Genomic DNA, 19,944 nt, shown 5'->3' on the forward strand with positions numbered 1-19,944 from the left:
AAAAATGGAGCAGAGCGAATGTTCACGGTGCACTCTTCCGAGTGTGACTTGCGCACTCCACATTATCATTACCTCCCGGGTCTGCAGCCAACAGCTACACCTCCAAGTCTCGGATCTATCAAAGCATCATCTTCATAGTGATGACTCATAATAAATGGATGCTTTCATACTTCCATTCATTAAACCAGCCACTTGCCTCCTGCGCATGTGAGCTGCCAAGTCCAGGCTCACACCCCACCTCAGCCAGTCTGTAGTTTCCCATCCAGTATTTGTTAGCACACACACACACACACACACACACACACACACACACACACACACACGCATTCATTCTTCTGTTCTTCTGAGAACAAGTTTTCCCCTGCACCCTGAGAGAGCAGATGCTGCAGAAAGGCCACCAAGTTGCAGAGGTCCCTGCACGTTCTTACATTCTGATGTAAGCCTGCCCTGAGAAGTTATGCCTGAAGAGGCCAAATGTTCCTTTCCCTTTCCCTTTCCCTTTCCTTTCCTTCCGTCCCCTCCCCTCCCCTTCTGTTCTCTTCCCTTGCTCTCTCTGCCCCTCCCATCTCCTCCTTTCCCTCCTCTTCCCTACCTTTCCCTCCTTTCCTCTTTTCTTCTTCTCCTTTTCCCTCCCCTCCCCTCTCCTCTCCTCTCCCCTGCCCTTCCCTTCCTTCCATCCTTCCCTCAGCCATGTTCCTCCTTCCCCACCACAAAAGGCCATGCTGCCCTGACCTCACACCTAGGGAACACTTGCCACCCCTCAGAGAACTCCAGACAGCCCTTGTCTACACTGAAGCATCTCTCACATCTCTGCCCTCCCCAGCTGCCCACTGCAGGCTGACTACAGCAGGATAACAGCTGAGCTATCACAGGAGAGCTGGAGGGACCCAATGGGGCCACCTTTTGAAGGGGATTCTTTTCTGCACTCTTCTCTTTTTCTTTTCTGTTCTCTTCCTCTGTCCCCTGTCTCCAAACCATAAACATGTTACCTAGAAAAAGAGATGTACTACAGAATTTATGGCATTACTTTTCCGTCATTTAAAAGAGAACATCATACATATTCTCTTATTGAAATAATCCTTCTCCCCCTATGTTGGGTAATATGCCTTCCTATTTTTAAAAATTTTTTTTCTATAGAGCCCTAAAAATTCCTTCCCGACAGTTTCATCTTGGAACGGTTATACTCTTACTTTGGAATGTGAGCCAGAGCCCCCGGAAAGACACCTAGTCCACAGAGCCTGATGGACAGGTCAGAACTTCAGTGATGTGGAGAGGTTAGGATGCTGTGGGGTCTGAATTGGTGACAGTTTCTCTTGGCTGAGCTTTAGACCTCCAAAGAACTACTCCTTGCCCACCTCTGTGGGAGCTAGCATCCTGTGGGTAACAGACAAAAAACGTTTGAGAAATCAGCAACTTTACAGACTGCTATCTTCTACAAACCCAAAATCTAAGAATGCTGTCAAATAGAATCTGAGGCCACAGGAGAGGTTCCCCTATTTTGCCATAACGTTTCTATGATGTACCCACCAATTTTGCCATAACGTTTCTATGATGTACCCACCAATGTGCTTTTAAAGCCCCTTCACTTATAACTGTCTTCGTTCTGACTCCAAGAACCTGCTTCCATGTGAGACCGTGGAACCTGGCCTAGTCTAGCTGTTTCCTAGGCTTGGGCCATCAGATTTATCCTAAGAATAATCTCTTATTCCCACTGAGAGGAGAGCTGTGTTTTGTGTCCATAGTCGTGTGACTTGCTCCAATTACCATGAAACTGGGGACTGATGACAGTAATCTTTGATTCTTCTTCCCTTTGTCTCTGTGAGTATTAACCATTCTTGTAAGAAATAGTTTGTCTTAGATGACCAAGTGATGAGCAAAAGTTCTATTAAAAGGTGTTTCTTTTCTACTTGAAGAACTGAAGAAAGAAAGAAAGAAAGAAAGAAAGAAAGAAAGAAAGAAAGGAAAGGAAAATCTTTTTTCTGTTGTAGTAAGCCAATGGGCCCAGGGTTAACTTTCAAAATTCAGATTGCACATTCAGACCCAGCGTTAGCTCCAAGGAAATCACGTAAGGACACTCACTTAGAATGAATGAAATATGATTATGGCCTGTGATACAAGGAGGGTCTTTTTTCCTACCAAATCACATTTTATTCCCAAGAAAAACTATAACCAGTCAAATAACAACTAAAATTCAAATACAATCAGTGCATATTCAAGCCAACAGCCAGGAGCTTGAAAAAAAAAAACAACAAAAAGGAAAGAGATGAAAGCAAAATCTTTAGACAGATATAAGAGCAATTCTGGTGCTCCATTGTCGTGTGGCATGGAATATGGGTCTGCTCAGTGCAGTACTTCCAAACAGGAGAAAGGCTGGTAATTCAACAGTGCTGGCTTAGGTCGTTTCCCTTGAGGTGCTGTTCCAGAGGGTCATTGGTTTGTGTCACTTGTTGCCCACTGCTCAGTTCCTAGTCCACAGTCCAACACAGAACCTTCCTATCCATAATGCATCTGCTGGTCTTTAAGCCCCTCCCTTGGAGCAGACCACTCAGTTTCCATAGTAACTACTATATAACTATGGTTCTGTGGCATGAAGAGAGGAGAAAGAAACACAGAAGAAAAAGACTAAGCCTGAGTAGTCGGAGAATAAATGTTCTCTGTCAAGAACTTCATTTGTGCACTCCTGTCTGGAAGGATACTTTTCAGAGAGATGTTTGATTGCATCCTCATAGCCTCCTCTCTGGCCAGTGCTTCCTTAGACATGACTGTACAAACAAACAAAGGATCCAAGGCAGTACACCCATCCTGAGCCCCTCTACCCATCACCCATCCTTTCCATGTAGAGAGTAATGCAGGAAAAAAGGCAACCTCAAAGTGGAACAGCAAAGAGCTCTACAGCCAACACTCCCTAAGGAGTTAACCTGTTTACTGACGCCTGCTATTCATTTGATACATTATTTGAGACTTCAGGTAAGCAATACTTCAGTCATCCATGACAACTTTCCCTGTCTGAAAGGATGCTCAAATATAGCTCTAGAAATAACTTCTTTCTCTAACTTGGGAGAGCAGGAGTCCCTTGCTGGGAGTAAAAGGATCTCTTGGGGATTGCGAGGGTGTTTACTCCGGGAGTTCACTCTCCTGTAGACACCTTATTTACAGGAGGAGTTTTTTTCTTCTGAAGTTAGAGGATTTGCAAATCTGATCCAGCCGGCAGGGCAGGGTGATGGCAGAGTGAGGGAAGTCAGATCAGGCTTGCTCCCGTTTCAGTCTGAAAATTCGAAAGCAGTGGGGAAGAACGGCTGGACCTATCACGGAGATGTTAACAGACAGCCTATTACAGTATTTAATAAAAACAGAAGCAGCATGCCTGTCATAGGCTAATAATCCTACCTCCTGCACGCTTTTAAAAAACAGTCTGAGCCGGCTTCCACAGAGCGTCGGAGAACTAATCTTAAGCATGGCTGTCTAGCGTGCCCGTCACTCCTATTGTCCTTCCAAACTCTTGCAGACATTTTGAGCGAGGAGTATTAAAGCTATGAGTTAGCGAGTGTGTGACAGCAACGGTCCACCAAGGCTGCCAGCAGGCAAGGTAAAGATGAGTACCGGCGGCTGTGTGGAGGACCTCACGGGATCGCTGTCGTTAAAAATTAAGCGTGGCTTTTGAGGAAGATGTGACCACTACCTGAGGTAGGATTTGCATGTAAAACAAAGGAATCTGTTGCTGTTTGGGGGCTTTTTGTTGTTTGCTCGGTGCTGGGGAGCTGTGTGGGTCAGGCATTTCAGCCAGGTGTGACGGAGAGGCTGGGTAGGCTTGGGGCTCCACGGTGACCAAAACACAAAACACAGTGGGCAGTGTGAGGTTTATAGCTGGAAAGCCTCGCGGACAAACTGGCTCCCGGCTCTCTCGCAGCCTGCTGAGTGTGCACTCCGCGGTTGCCTTCCGTGGAGTAGAAAGCTTAGAGGTCATGGAGAAAACAATTCGTTTCCTACCAGTGGTTTCCGATAGGCTGGGGAGGGGGCACAGAGAGAAGACTTTGGCGGGGCGGGGGGTGGGGGGACAGGCAGAGAAACCCAAGAAAAATAGAGGAGGAAGCCGTGCTGAACTTGAAACCTGTTAGGTAAATATTTTATTCCTGTGGTCAATGTGCTTTGGTGGTCAGAGGGTAATTCGGAGGATAGAGAGAGATTTTCCTCCCCCCCCCCCAATCTACTATAAGAGAAAACTGGTTGCCTCCGTCCATCTTGCATATTGAAAGGCTGGTCCACACCATTCTGTTCCTATTAATGGCTTTGCTAAAAACAGACCCGGAGTTTGAGAGTGGATAAGGGGCTTTCTCTCTGTTGTGGTTCTTGCCTTTGAGCAACTGCTGGGCTGCTGCGGGCGGCAATGGGATTCGGTGGAGGTTAAGGACTTGACCTTTTATTTTGTTAATGAACAGCATGAAAGCATGATTTTCCTTGAAGATAAGATGGGCAGTTGGGCTCCACACTGGGGGGCTGGACGGGGAGGGGGGACGACGGGGGCCGGCGCTAATGAGTAGATTTGGCAGGGAACTATGCCTCCTTGCACTTCGGATGGGATGTGTAAAGCTCTACTGGGCAGGGGAATGGAGGAACCACCCGCTGAGATGTCAGAGGCAAAAGTACAATGATCCAAAAACCAATGTTTCCACGATTTGATCTGTGGTGGCAGTTTCCTTCTGTCATTGCATGTGACCCTCAGTATGAAGTGGCAGGGACAAAGTGAGTGTGTTCCTCGGTGCTGGTGCGTTCTCCGGTGGACTTCACAAACTCCAAGCTGTATAAAGATAATCCTCTCTATTTTGAAAAACAAAAAAGTCTGTGTTGCGATGCCTGGATTTAGCTAATAATGAACAGCAAAAATAAAAAATAAAAAAATCTTCAATGGTCATATTTATAAAAAGTGTAACATTCTCCAGTGGCCTATAACATCTATATAATAATGGAGTATAAATTAAAAATAAGTGTTAAGGACAATTACAGTATGTTAGTTTTCAGCTAAATGCTGGCATTAAGGTTAAGTGGGATTCTTGGGCTTCTGAGCTCCTGTGTACACACTGCCATTCACAACACAAACTCCAGATGCTTTGCCCGTGGCTGGGAGACCTCCAGGATTGAAGTTAGGCATCTGTTTTTCACAGCAGGATGCTGAGCATTACTGAGCCAGCTCTCCAGCCCTCGCTGGTCTTTGAGTGACCTAGAGTATACACGGCTATGAATAACTGGATTTCCTGGTGAGACTGATGGCTAAGACCTAGTTTGCCCATCTCTGTGACCAGTTGGAGAGCATGACCTTGACCTTGTAAAGGCCCCATCTCTAGCCAGTTGAGATCATCAGCGAAGAATCCCTAACTAGAAAAAGACAGAGCTCTTTGCTCTTCTGCTAAGCAGAAGTTAGCAAGTGAGAGTTATCGTTTTTCCTTGATTTTAAAAGACTTCCAGGCTCTGGTCTTAGCAAGTTCACTTTGAATCTGATTGCATCAGGTATTTCTCGGAGGGGTACTTTATGCCACGAAAACAAAAGTCAAAGAATGATTTGTTGTAGTTATCCTCTGACACTTCACTGAGAAACTAAAATGCCTTCCACGGTGCTCACAGACGTGTAGGGAAAGCCCTTTTATTAAATCTGCCTTGAGTGTGTCAGTCGAGAGCGTACCCCCAGGAAAATGAAATCCAGGAGGAAACAGGGATGACTTGGGTTTCTTTTGTCAGCTCTGAGGAAGGTTGAGCTGAGGGATTTGGTCAAACATCTACTTTGTGTGACAAATTAACTCCATTGCCCACTTCTGTTGGTAGGTACCAGCCAGAACCTCTCCTCCTCATCTTTTCTTTCCCTTTCAATGTCTGCTCCATCAAGTAGTGAAAAACAAAGCCTCCTCCCGCCGCACAGGCAGCGTGCCTGCCATCCACCCTGATATAAAAAGTAAACAAGACATCTGTCAGCCTTGCTGTCTCAGTCCTCCCGGCAGCAACCTCAGTCAGCAAGGCACTCCACACTGGTGCTTGTTCTCAGTCCCTCTGCTCTACATGGTGCTTGTTCTCAGTCCCTCTGTTCTACATGCTGCTTGTTCTCAGTCCCTCTGTTCTACATGGTGCTTGTTCTCAGTCCCTCTGTTCCACATGGTGCTTGTTCTCAGTCCTTCTGTTCTACATGGTGCTTGTTCTCAGTCCCTCTGTTCCACATGGTGCTTGTTCTCAGTCCTTCTGTTCCACATGGTGCTTGTTTTCAGTCCCTCTGTTCTACAACGCAGCCATCACTCTACTTGCATCTACTAGACATGACATTTCTCACACTGGCACAACCTTCTCTTCCATCATCCCTCTTCTCTTGGAAAAAAAATCCGCCCGTTCCCAGTCCCTGCTATAGATCAAGTAGAAAGTGTGCCACTATAACACATATGCAATCTAGTGTTGATTACAGACGCACATGTGAAGTTGTACAACACAGCCCAGCTTACAATAACAGTGATGCGATATAGCCCTAATTTTTTAGGATAAATGTGTGTGTGAAAAAAAAGGTACACCAAAATGCCAGCAGCCATTTTCTCAGTGTAGTGTGCTTATTTGCACACTTGCTAAGCTGCTTTGTGAGAAGTGTTATCCTAATGGTCACAGGAGGCGTGTCGTAAAGGCTACCCGCAGCTGCTTTTCTGCCCGTGCTGCCATTTCACTTCTTAGCTTACTTCACAGCACAGACTACGTCTTCATCTAAAATTTCAAAGTCATTTGTTTGTGCGAGACTCTCTTAGAGCAGTTGAAGTTTTCGTGCCAAGGTTCCTTTGGTTTGTTTGTTTGTTTGTTTGTTTGTTTGTTTTTGCCAAGGCTCCTTTGTTTTGTTTTGTTTTTTTCCCAATACAGGGTTTCTCTGTGTAGTTGTGGCTGTCCTGGACTTGCTTTGTAAACTGGGCTGCTTTCAAACACACAAAGATCTGGGATTGCAGGCGTGCGCTCCTGCACCTGGCTTTCTTCAGTTTCTTTAACACACCTTGAGGAGTTCAGTATATCCTCCTTCAAATATTGACTCCCTTGTCTTCACTGAGGCTGCCTCAGGGAAGTGTGTGTGTGTGTGTGTGTGTGTGTGTGTGTGTGTGTGTGTATAAATTTTCTATTTATTGTTATTTCTTAAGACATTCCTACCTTTTTAATTATATGTCTGTATGTGGGTACACGACGTGAGTACAGGTGCCTGTAGAGACCAGAGGCACAGGACACCCCCTGCAACTGGAGAGACAGGCAGGCAGATGTGAATTGCTCTAAGTGAGTTCTGGGAAGGCATTCGTGGCAGGTCCTCTGTAAGAGCAGCAAGCACTCAGCCACTGACCTATCTCTCCAACCCCTTTTACTTGTGTTGTAAATGGAGACCATTTCAAATCCCTCTCCTCATTCTCTGCTAAGTCTTAAAAGGTTGGAGTGTTCCATGGACCAACTGTAAGTCTCATCTTTATCTCTATTTAAGCTCCGAATATGTCAACTCTTACCCCTGGTCCTTCGATACGATCTATGTACACACTGCTCAGCACTAACCTAGACTACCTATTGACCAGTGCAGCTTCCTCAGGCCAGTTCCTTAAGCATCCTACAGCCACCCCACCCTACTATGTGCTTTATCAAACACCACAATTTTCACTAGAGACCCTCCTTTCTGGTGCCGCTGGAGAGACTCCATTGCTCCATTTCTCAGAGGAAATCTCTCAAAGTCTTCTCTGAATCGTCCCGTTCCCTCATAGACCTAATATTGACACTGTTCATTCTGTCGTCTTTCGCCAATGCCCCAAATTAGTAGGTCCTTTTTTTCACCATCGATTGCTTCTTCCACTTCCTTTTGCTCCCAATCAATTCTGTTCCCCAAACCAGTATTGTTTCAAAACTGAAATTAAGTTAGAACTTTTACTCAAAAGCCTCCCTCCACTGTCTACCCATTTGCCTGCAGGTAACAGTCCAAATCTTGCAGCGCCCTTGAGTCTGACTCTTTCCTCACTGTCCCGGACCCTTTCTAGCCATGCTGGCTGCTGAGTGAGTCCTCAAAGCCCACCCCACATTCAGCTCTCACAGCTTTTGCCTCCCACATAGCTGCTCTCTAGGAAAGTCATCTTGAGACTGATTCCCACTGTTTCGGATCTCTGTTAAAAGCCTTGTTATGGAGTAGGCAGTGGCCAAATGATTGGCCAAGTCGCCCTATGTAGAAATTGAATGCTTTTCCTCATCAAAATTCGTTGTAATATTAGATTCCAAGCATACATCATTTTTCAACCTTGGAGCCTCAACACTGGGCTTTAACATCCTGTTGCTTTTTACAAAGAGATGCCAAATACCTTGAAAACGTCAAGGAGATTTGCTAAGAGGATTTTCTTCCTTCTCTCTGCACAGGAGGGGGAAACACATCACTGATTCAAATCTGTGTCAAAGGAAATACAAATTCAATTTGATCTTATCCAAAAGATGACTTATAGTTCAAAAAGGACACTTTACACATCTCCTACAAATGGCTATGGGTATAGAAATGCCCCACCTTTCTGCTGCCTTCCCATGTTGACCATAGAAGAAATAGCAAAGACAGGTTAGAATGTTCTAGTAGAGTCTGTGTGCCTTTCCTGTGACAGTAGGAATCAATCAGTAATATTTATCCATGTTATTAATTGGTGTTCTTCCCCACGTCCACAGGGTCTGTTTAACAATGGTGTTTCCTATGTATAAATATGGGCTTTCAAATAACTACAATACATGTCCTTATTGCCCAAAGCAAGTATAAGAAGTTGTGTCCAATATTTCTATAGTATTTTGGAGTCTGAGGTGGTGGAGTGCTAAGAACATAGCATCTAAGAACAGAAACCTTGGCTGAATCTCACTTTCATTTTTCTCTCACAGTGCTGTTACCTTGGGTAAAGTTTTAAAACATAACAAGTCTCATTGGTGGTTTCCTCATTGGTGTTTGGTGATAAAAATGTCCCTATATAGATTGAAGACTGAAGACAGTCATGCATAGCCCCTCTCCACCAGAATGCCCTGAAAAGAAAGCTTTAAGAAACATTTTTATTACTGTTGCATTTGAGTGCCACACTAGGTCTTGTCTGTAGACATGCTCTTCCCATTGACTAGAGAAGGATGCAAAGATGTGGGAAGCCCCAGCAAATTGAGGTCCAAGGGCTCGGATGCTGCCATATTTTCTCTCCTTCCAGCCATGTAGACTCTAGTACATTAACCACCTTTAGTGTGATGAGTAACTGAAGGCTGCTATGATGAGACAAGTTTTTACAGAACTTAATTTTAAGAACTGGATTTTCCTTCTGTGAACAATATGGACAGTATTTCTTTCCTAGGCCAAAAGTACACTCTGATTTCCAGGAGGCAACTTAAGTGGGTGCAGATGTGCAGACTTCCAGTATGATGAAGGATTGGAAAACAGCTTTGCCATTGTTTGCCATTCATTCCTTAAGGTGAATCCTGGCTCTGTCTGTTGTCGCTGTCCAGCTTGCTGAGCCTTGCTTGGTCCCTTCAGCAGAAATGCAGAGAGCAAAAGTGTCTAAGTCATGATGATTGTGTGTCAAGGCTGTGCCTGGTAAAGTTATAATATGTACATGTTACCTACTGTGATCTAATGTGAAATCACAAACATTAGCTATACATATAAAATAGACCGAGAGATTTTGTTTTTAAAAATATCTTTTATGCTAATGTGGTGGCCTATGCCTTTAATCCCAGGCAGAAGCAGGTAGCACTTATAAGTTTGAAGCCAGTCTCTTCTGCCTATTAGTTTCCTGGCCAGCCAGAGTGACACAATGAGACTCTGCTTCAAAAACAAAACAAAACAAAATAACAAGAATGACAAAACTTTTACTGGCTTCTCACTTGGTTGTGATTTTGGTCACAATCTTGTTTTGTTTTGTTTTGTTTTGTTTTGTTTTGTTGAGACAAGATTTCTCTGTGTAGCATTGGCCGCCCTGGACTCACCTTGTAGACCAGGCTGGCCTTGAACTCATAGTGATCCGCCTGCCTCTGCCTCCCGAGTGCTGGGATTAAAGGCGTGCGCCACCACACCCGACTTTGTCACAATCTTTATGCTGGGGCTCAAACGCAGGCCTTTGTGCACAGTAGGTATATACTCTTTCCCCTCTGCCATGCAGCTACATTAGCAGAAAGTTGTCCTTCTTTGCTACTGTATGTCACCACACCCCTCGGTGGGCATCATGCGAGTCATTAGCATCAAGGTATTACACAGGAGTTCACGGCTGTGAAGCATCAAACTAAGACCAGAGACAGATTCTCCTGAAATGTGTAACATTTGTTCATTTCTTATTAGGTCCCCAAAGAAAGAAGCAGCCATGGAGAGAAAAAAAAGGCAAAAGTCTGTCACTCTGTGCTACCAAACTCAATTTCATAAATTCAGGTACTTAAGACACAAAACTTCAGCCAAGCACACAAGATGCTGGCTTCGATGTTTCTGGTGTCTTTGCTCTGTCTGTGACTGCAGTGGCTGCAGTGGCTGCAGTGGCTGCAGTGGCTGCAGTGGCTGCAGGGGACATATTTTCTAAGACTATGTCCAGATGGAGGCACTATGACATAACATGATGTCACAGGACGTGATGTTATTCACCTCACCATGTGAAGTCAGGGCTCAACTTACATGATATTGGCAGGTGGCCTCACCAATTATTCCAGATTCACCAAGGATGTTTTTACTTAAGCTGTTGAGAAACTCTCCACTGCTTATTCCCTGCAAAGGCAAACACTCCTCACTAGTCGGCCTTGACCTCTGACCTCTGACCTCTGCTCCATGACATCAAATTTCAGGACTTGGAAGCTTCATTCCAAAGCTAATGTTTTGGGGGTGTTTCCTTGGATGTTTCTCAAAATCCTCCTTTGTGACAATGACTCATTGCAACTGTAGAACCTAAAAGCATGATGGATAGGCCACCATTGTGAGTAGTCATGGAGTCTTAAGCATTCCTTTTAAAAGATCTTTACAAAGTAGTTCTTTTCCTTCCCAGAACACCCTTTGCAGAGTTCCAATCTGACCCATATGACACCATGCTGGGGGCTTTGGTTCAGGAATCTCCCTCTCTGCCCCCTACCATGTCCCCCACAGCCAGTCATCAGTACCCAGCAGCACTCTGGGCAGCACTTACACATTTCTTGAATGAATCAAGTCTGCAGTTGGTGTCTCAGGTTGGACTGGAGAACACACAAATGCCAGAGAAGTAGATTCTTGAGTGGCATATTTGTATGTCGCCTGCGCCTGCGAGCTCTCATCTGCTTGTCTTCTTGCCTCCTCTGCTTACACTCCCAGGCCATGGCAAAGGCATCTCCTGAGCATCTTCCCTCTTCCTTCCTCCCTGTTGTTGGTCCAGGGTTGCTGGCTGCCTGTATCTTTGTAAAGCACATGGTGGAACTGCCTTCAAGGCTGGCTTCCCTTAAGCCTGATGGTTCCCACAGTGAACTCCCAGCTCCCTCTTCATCAAAGGCAGGGCAGCAGTGGAGCTTGGGTGAGAATTTCAGTGCAGCAAGAGGAGAGGGAACACATCCATAGAGAAATTGCTGGAATGTCAGGCAGGTGATGCTGGTGTACCCTGGCTGGCATGTGGAGAGAATAGGGGAGACACTGGGTGGCTCCTGGGCACCTTGGCGTTCCTTGTGAATGGGAAGCAAGGCCTGGAAGCTCATTTTCAGCTCTTTTCCCCCTCGGTAAAACGGTAAGGAATTGTTAAGTACATAGTAATATGTATAACTGAAAAGTTAAGGTATACTTTTGTCTCTTTATCTTTGCATGTGTGTTATGTGTGTAACTGTGGAAACTCACACAACCGTATACGTGAGGAGAGCAGAGAAGTGCCTTGGGGGTTGCTCCTTGCCTTCTGCCTCCTGTGAGACAGGCAGTCGGCTGTTGACTGCTGAATAAGCCAAGCTTGGTGGCCCAGTAGCATCTGGAGAGTCTCCTGTTTCTGCGTCCTGTACCACAGTGTGGATGCTGCTTTTGTAAATATGTACTATTGTGCCTGGTTTTATATGGCTTTTGAGGGTCTGAATGCAGGCTCTCACATCTGAATGGCAAATGCCCACTGAGTCATCAGTGTATCAGGGTGAAAATATAATTTTTAATCCCGTTATTATGTTGAAATTTGTTAAAGCTTCAACACTTTTTTATAAACTCCCAGATGAATAGAATTGTATTACATATATGTATATATACATATATACACCTTTAAAAATAACATGATCAATACACTCACTCCTTTTTACCTTCCTCTCTGAGTTAAAGCTATAGAGAAAACAGATAAATGTTTTATCTGTATTTACCAGGCGGCACGGCCGGGGATTTGGGATTCTACAAACCACATAAATCTTAATTCCGTGGAATCCCTTCTGTGTGCAGTGGAGTAAACAGAGTTCTTCTGAAGGAGGAAGGAAAGAGACGTTTGCAGTGTCCAGTAGTGCCTGTTTGTTCCTAGACCATGTGACTCCCAAGCATCACAGTACTTGGAAATGATTTCTAGAATGAGTGAACACTGGATTCTTCTTGAGAGTGTATGCTTGTGCGTGTGTGCGTGCATGTGTGTGTGTGTGTGTGTGTGTGTTTGTCTGTATGTGTCTGTGTGTGTACTTGTATGTGTCTGTGTGTGTGTTTGTCTGTATGTGTCTGTGTGTGTGTTTGTCTGTATGTGTCTGTGTGTGTACGTGTGTGTGTGTGTGTGTGTGTGTGTGTAGGTGTTCTGAGGCATCAGATCCCCTGGAGCTGACAGTACTAACTGTTGTGGGCTGCCTGACGTGTGGTGCTGGGGACCAAGCCTGGGTGCTCCTTTTGCTTGTAACTGTTGAGCCATTTCTCCAACTATGGCTACATAGGATGCTCTTTAAAACGCTGAATTTGTAAACTTTTTCAAAATAAAGTTCTTCGGCATGGTATGCCTGGAGATTTCCGTGAGTTCTGAGATGTAAAACAGAACTTTTCCTTCAGCTTTTCACTGAAAAGCTGAGCAAGGTCAAGTGCCTGGCTCTTAGACTCTTATCCTGCAGGTAGTGTCTTTCATAGTGAAACTCTTAGGAAGTTAAAGTAGCAATTCTAGTGCAAATGAGGACTCTGGCTTCACCTCCTGTTAGGGACTCACTCTGGACTTGCTGCATAAGAAAGTTCACAGGAGAGTGGTTGCGATGGAGGCTTAGCCTGAGCCGGCTTTGCAGAAGCACCTAGAGACTTCAGGCCAATCAAGGCTGGAAGGCAGCTCAGCAGCCAAGCATGAGGACCCATGCAAACACACGCTGAATAGAGTGGTGCGTACTTGTCATTCCTGTGCCAGGAAGAAGGAGACAAGCACAGCCCCCCCTGACCAGACGTCCAAGCCTTCTCAGTGAGCTCCAGGTAAAACTGACACTCTGTCTCAAAACACAAGGCCCTGAGGAATGACATCAGAGCGTGTTCAGGCTTTAACACACCGATGCATCCTCCCCCCCACCCCCCACTACACACACACACACACACACACACACACACACACACACACACCCTCCCCTCAGAATGTGTCAGAATCAAATCCTGGTCAAACTTCCCGAGGAGTTGTGTTTCTGCTCTTTGCATTATTTCCATCTCCTGGTATCTTCCAAAAGGAGCAAACCGAGGAAGAAAAAGAAGAAAAAGAATTTGTCACTTGAAAAGAAAAAAAAAATTGAGGCAAAATTCTAACAGGATTCCTGCCTTTCCTTCCTCTCAGCCTGTGAGAGTGACAGATGATCGGTTTGACTTTGCTTCCTAGTGATTTATTTGATCCTGCGTGCTGCTCGGGAACAGTCGGCGAGGCTGTGTTTAGACAACTCAAGGTAACTATTTGCTTTTAAGATGTAAAAATAGAGCAGAAGAGGAAGCGCTTCTCTCCGGGAATGAATCAAAAGAGCTGTTGTGAGAAAGCGCATCTCACGGAGAAAAGGTGGAGTCAACATGTTCCTGAAATTGACGAAATATGTTGAAATGTAGAACACGTAACTGTAGCTCTGTGCACAGCCACCTGGCCAGAGAGAGCCGTCCCCCCTAACCTACTTCTCAGTCCCCCAGCTCTGCTTCTCCAGCCGGTGGATTTAGTCTCCGCTGAACGGAAACTGACAAAGTCTGATATGAAGGAAGCAGATGTGCCCTGATTTGCGAGAAAGCTGTCTTGTGTGTAATTTTGATTTCAGACACACGATGGTGTTGAGTGTGGCTACGAAAAGGAGAATTTCCCCTCAGACTGTGAATGTGCCCAGGTGCCACATTATATTTTAATCTGTTATCCATCCTGCTAAGCTTGAATTGATGGGCCTCGTTCATTTAGTAATTCACTCACTTATTCAACATTTTTAAAATATCCCCTATGGACTAGGCAGTTGAACATCACTAGGATTGCTGGGGAAACAGTCTTCCTCCATCATGTTGGAGTTTATCGTGAAAAGAAAGAACAAGTGGGAAAGTGGCAGGGGTTAGGGAAGACATGTGTGTGTGTGTGTGTGTGTGTGTGTGTGTGTACGTGTATATGTGCATACTTGTGTGTAGTTACATGTTCACACAAGTAGGGTAGGGTAGGGTGGTGAGCAGGAACAGTAAATTGAGACCCAGGAGACAGAAATGACAGAGATGGATACAGAGAGGCCAAGATAGGAAAACAGAGTTTCACGCATGTAGAAAGCTTTTGTTACAATTAAAAAAAATAACAGTAAAATGAATAAACTGGTGAAAAGGAGGTCTGTGGCAGGGGGAAGCAGAGACTGGATGGGCCCTGGCAGAGGGCTGCTGTGGTTCAAAGGCAGGGACCGCGCGTGCGAGTGAACGGGTGGACAGGCCAGACCGGACCTCCTGGTCGCTCTAATATTCCGTTATTCTAATTATGATGGACGGTCACAGAAGGTATTAATAAGCAGGGACCTGATGCTTGTGATCGGCAAAGCAATGGCCACTGCTGTGGAGTGATCAAAAGGCAGAAGTGTAGAGGTGCCAGCTAGAAGGACTATGCAGCAGGCCAGGTGGGAGGTGGCAAAGGACCAGAAGAAAGACATGCGCTCAGGACTTTCCACTGCAGAGCTGGCGATGGACTCAGTATGGGGTGGGAGGGGGCATGAGAAAAGCAGGAGGAGGTGACCTTGGGCTCGAAAGGGTCCGAGGTCATTAGGGACACAAGAGCAGCACTAATTTCTTTTCATATAAAATATTTTGAAATTAGAATTTCCACTCACTGTCTCCACTGCTCTCTCTCTCTCTCTCTCTCTCTCTCTCTCTCTCTCTCTCTCTCTCCCTCCCTCCCTCTCTCCTGATTTTAATAATCTCTTTAACCACCATTTTTCTAACCTTTCTTTCTTTATTTTATTAGATCCTTTTTGGCCATCTCTTACTTTTCTAAGCTTTTCCACCATCTTCCTGCACAGGAATCCAAACTATGTCCCCAGCTGTGACCTTGCTGCACAGCTGATGCTGCCTGCTGACCTCTCCCTAGTAGACATTTCCTTACAGGCTTCAAACCCAGCTGCCTAACTCAACTCTTGTCAAGACAGCCAAGTCCACCCTGTCTCTTGTTTCCAGTCCCTCTACCACCAAAATCCCCCAATTTTAAAGCCATTGCTTTTCTTTAAGCATTCCGTTAGCCACAGGCCAACGTGTCCTGAACTCTCTGAATTAATTCTTCTCTCAAATTATCTTTTGGTGCTTTGTCTTTTCCTCCCCATACAAATAATGTCCTTCCTCTGGTGCCCTGGTCACTAACCTCCTCCCTTCTCATCTGGTGCCCTGGTCACTAACCTCCTTCCCTCTCATCTGGTGCTCTGGTGACTAACCTCCTCCGTTCTCATCTGGTGCCCTGGTCACTAACCTCCCCTCTCATCTGGTGCCCTGGTCACTAACCTCCTCCCCTCTCATCTGGTGCCCTGGTCACTAACCTCCTCCCCTCTCATCTGGTGCCCTGGTCACTAACCTCCTCCCCTCTCTTCTGGTGTTTTTCACATCATAGCCATTGAGTAATATGCTCTAGAATGATTTTGAGAATTTAAGAAACAAAACAAAACAAAAAACATTCCTTCGTGTGTCCAATGTTGAATTAGAATCTTTGGATTAAGATGCAGAGATTTTCAAAAGAGATCTGTCACATATAAATTTTGAGAAAACCTATTCCAGTCTCCTCCCGCCCCATTCTTTCCTTCATACTCTTCCTGAATAGATAGTTGTAAAGCGGGACCCTGCCTGAGAACCTTCAGTGATCACAGACGTGGGCTTCCACGTGTTCAGACACATTTCACACCTGATCCACTTTCTTCCCCCCACCCTCCACCCCCACATTCCACTCACCAAACATGTCTTCACTATACTCATGCCTCTGAAGCCTAGCCCCATAGAGTTCAGACATCCAGGAAGGGCTCCATCCTCTCTCTGTTGGACCTCTCTGAATCCTCCCAGTCTACCGTGTCCCTCTTGGGCAATACTATCCCGTCTCATTTTTCTTTTCTACCCATCCTTTGCCCTGTAGGTTGGCGGGGGATCTCTACAGCTTTTAAACTCTTTCTGGAGGATCCATCTTTTAGTACCTAATTTATTGTTTGCGTATATATAAATGTCTGGGTTTTTTTTCTACTTACACATTGAAAATAGAAAAGTATATTTTATAAAATGACAGACTAATGAAAAATTGACAGTGTCCCCAAATCAACCTAATGTATCTTTGAACAAATGATTTATCTTCTGTTAATTACAATAGTAGCACAGAGTTTTAGACAACATAAGTTGAAGCGTCTGACAAAAGACAGTTCTAAAATAACCAATATTTAATGATTTTCATCAGTAAATTTCATCATTTAATTGTATCAAGTAGACCACTATTTTAGTGCCTTTACCTTCAAAACACTGCATCCCAACTATGTGCATTTATGGAAGGACAGCATCAGCCTTTGCACACCGACCACCTATCTGAATGTAACTAAGGTATCGATTACTGACCGGAAGAAAGAGAAGACTGGAAATCTGAAATTGGAGACAGAGGGAGCAGCTGGACATCAGGCTGCATGTTGTGTTACATGGCCCTTGCAGGAAAACAAACTGTTTTCTAGTGAAAGCTCTGTTGAATAAAGGTCAGCAGGAAAGCAGCGGCGCCTCAGCCTCCTGCCTTGCACCCTCTGGCTGGGATTCCCCACACCCCAGGCATCGCCTTACCCGGATTCTACATCATCCACGCCACATGCACCTCAGCCTTCATTCGTCATTGCTCAAAGCACCAATGCTGTCTACAATGCAACTTTAAAGAAAAAAAAGCCACACCTTTTGGTCTCTGCAGGCTATTTTTCTCCCCACCTGAGCTACTATTAAAGAAAAAAAACCCTACAAACAATTAACCCCAAGGAAACCCTTGACTTGTGAAGGTCAGTGGTGTTCCGGCGGAGAGGTAACTGAGCCAGGAGAGAGCCCATGGTGTTTTCATGGTCATACTTTAACACTTGAGGTTTTATCAGCCTAAGGTAAGAGACACAACTTTCCTCGTTAAATATGACTTTCTCCACTAAGAAAGTGATACATCAGGGCACAGAGTCTTCCCAAGATACATCAGGACACAGAGAGTTAAAAATGAGATAATTCCATGAGGTAGCTCCACAGTGCACTGGATATTTTCATACAAAAAGAAAGGCTACAAACATAGAAATTGGCAAAAAAAAACACCCAGAGAAGCCTCTGTGTGGATGGGGTCCAGACTCCTTTAGTCATTTGTATGTCATTTAAGGCATTGATCATGTCACCTGGCATCTCTGTGCTATATCCTCCTGTGAAAAATGGGCCCATCGTGCCTCAGAAGGCTTTGTGCAAGTTTTAAAAGGTCGCATGTGCAAAGTGGCTGGCACAGTGCAGCTCATGGTGTCTCTTATTGTGATGGTAGGAGTTGGCTGTCATGTCAAAGGTCACAGAGTTCAAGGAGAAAGAGCTTTGAAATTTGGTTTTATTGATTTCGTGGCAGAGCTGGGGATGGTTTTCCACAAAATGCTTAAAAGCCCGACTGCAGCTGGAATGACATTAAAGCTCGGAGCGTGTGGTGGTGTGGAGGCACACTACTCTTTCAAAGAAAAAAAAATCTCCCCGAGGAAAGAGCGAGGGAAATTGACCTAGGGCCAATAGGAACTCACAAGGGATTTAGATTTTCCTTCAAGCGGCTGGCTGTGGGGCTGAAGAGATGGCTCAGCAGCCAAGAGGATTTCCTGTGCAGTAGTGAGCAAATTGGGTTTCCTACAAATACGTTTAACTCCAACTCTGAGAAAGCCGATGTCTTCTCTGGGCCTGCACGTGCAAGCACGTATGCACACATTCTCTCTTACCTCAACACACACACACACACACACACACACACACACACACACACAGAGAGAGAGAGAGAGAGAGAGAGAGAGAGAGAGAGAGAGAGAGACAGACAGACAGACAGACAGACAGACAGACAGACAGACAAAGACAGACAGACAAAGACAGAGAGAAAGAGAGACAGGTGGACAGACAGAGAGACAAAGAAATTTTAAATAAATCTTTTAAAACCTTTAAGAGGCTGGCTGTGAGGACCTCTTGGTAGTTGGTGAGCTAGCATCTTTCCCTGCTGTGTGGATGGCACATTGACAGCCTCTCACCCATCCATATGGCGCCATGTAGATGACACATTGACATCTCTCACTTATTCCCCACCATTCTCCCAGCTGTGGGTTAATTGTCCTCACCCTAGTCTCTGGACTGAATGTGAACAAAACACACTGAGCTCTCTAGAGCCGGAGTCTCTAACCAGTTCCACTAGCTCAAAACAAGGGCCACACTGCTTGGCTTAGCTATGAACCTATCACTTCTGCCTTTCATACCTGAGACATCAAGGGAGGCCATTTCCAGGGCAGACCAAGACGAATTGCTCATTTTTGTACAGTTGCCTGCTAATAAGAAGACCTTCCAAATGCACATTATGTCACGCACATCATAGCACACTATAGGCCAACAGGCATTTTGCATGATAGTAGCCATCCCTAGGGAGTGTGGGTTCACTGCTCACTTAAATTCAAATCAACCCTAAAATCCCCATTTCTTGCGCTCAGAAAAGGTGATCATTTTGCCCAAGACCCACAGCTTGCTTGTAATACTGTTGTGGTCCAAGCTGCACTCACTTGTATCCAAGACCTTGAAGCATTGCAAGGGATGATTTCCGGTCATTCAACAAGTTCTTGCTGTGCCGCAGACAGCACGTGCCCAGATCTACAGACTTGAGTCCTGATATCCTGAAAGGACCAGGCTGGGAGCTCCAGGAGATGAGGAGAAGCATCTGACTTTACCAGCCTGCTTTAAAATCTGTGCATTAAAATCTACCCTTGCTAGATCCTCAGCCCCACGCCCCTGCTTGCTAAGCAAAACCCTGATGCCCCCATGAAGACACTAGCCAGGTTTACAGGTTCATTTTGAATGGTGAATGAAGAGCAGTAGCTTTGACAGCATCCGCACCCTGAACTCCACGATGAAAAAAGATGACGGGGTGGGGTAAGTGATGTATTTTATAACAGAGGTCACAATTTTTCCTTAGTATATCAGGGTGCTTTTCCAGTTTTCTTCTCTTGTCTTTTGGGGAAAAAAACATGAGGTAGGAAAGACAAACATGTGAAAGATGGAGAGAGAGAGACTCTCCTGCACCAGTCTCTAAGAGACTTCAGACTGACAACCCATTTTGGAATAAAATACTAAGCATATCTTTTTGTTTCGCATTTATGTTTCATTTTTGTTTTGTTTTTTATATATTTTATTAATTTATTCATATTACATCTCAGTTGTTATCCCATCCCTTGTATCCTCCCATTCCTCCCTCCCTCCCAGTTTCCCCTTACTCCCCTCCCCTATGACTGTGACTGAAGGGGATTTCCTCCCCCTGAATATGCTCATCGGCTATCAAGTCTCTTCTTGGTGACCTGCTGTCCTTCCTCTGAGTT

The 19,944-nt window shown here is 45.2% G+C and overlaps 1 protein-coding gene across 1 annotated transcript in view; it reads left to right on the plus strand.

Annotated features, from left to right (window-relative positions):
• Window positions 1-3,273: 3,273 nt before the first annotated feature.
• The window catches only part of KCNMB2 (potassium calcium-activated channel subfamily M regulatory beta subunit 2), a 288,389-nt gene continuing 271,718 nt past the window's right edge, over window positions 3,274-19,944 (plus strand). Inside the window, exon 1 of the mRNA XM_084769843.1 lies at window positions 3,274-3,684. The gene's annotated coding sequence lies outside the window, so the exon portion shown is untranslated. The remainder of the gene's footprint in view (window positions 3,685-19,944) is intronic.

The sequence above is a fragment of the Acomys minous genome (assembly GCF_964271855.1).
Source record: "Acomys minous genome assembly, chromosome: 19".
Taxonomy (NCBI): Eukaryota; Metazoa; Chordata; class Mammalia; order Rodentia; family Muridae; genus Acomys; species Acomys minous.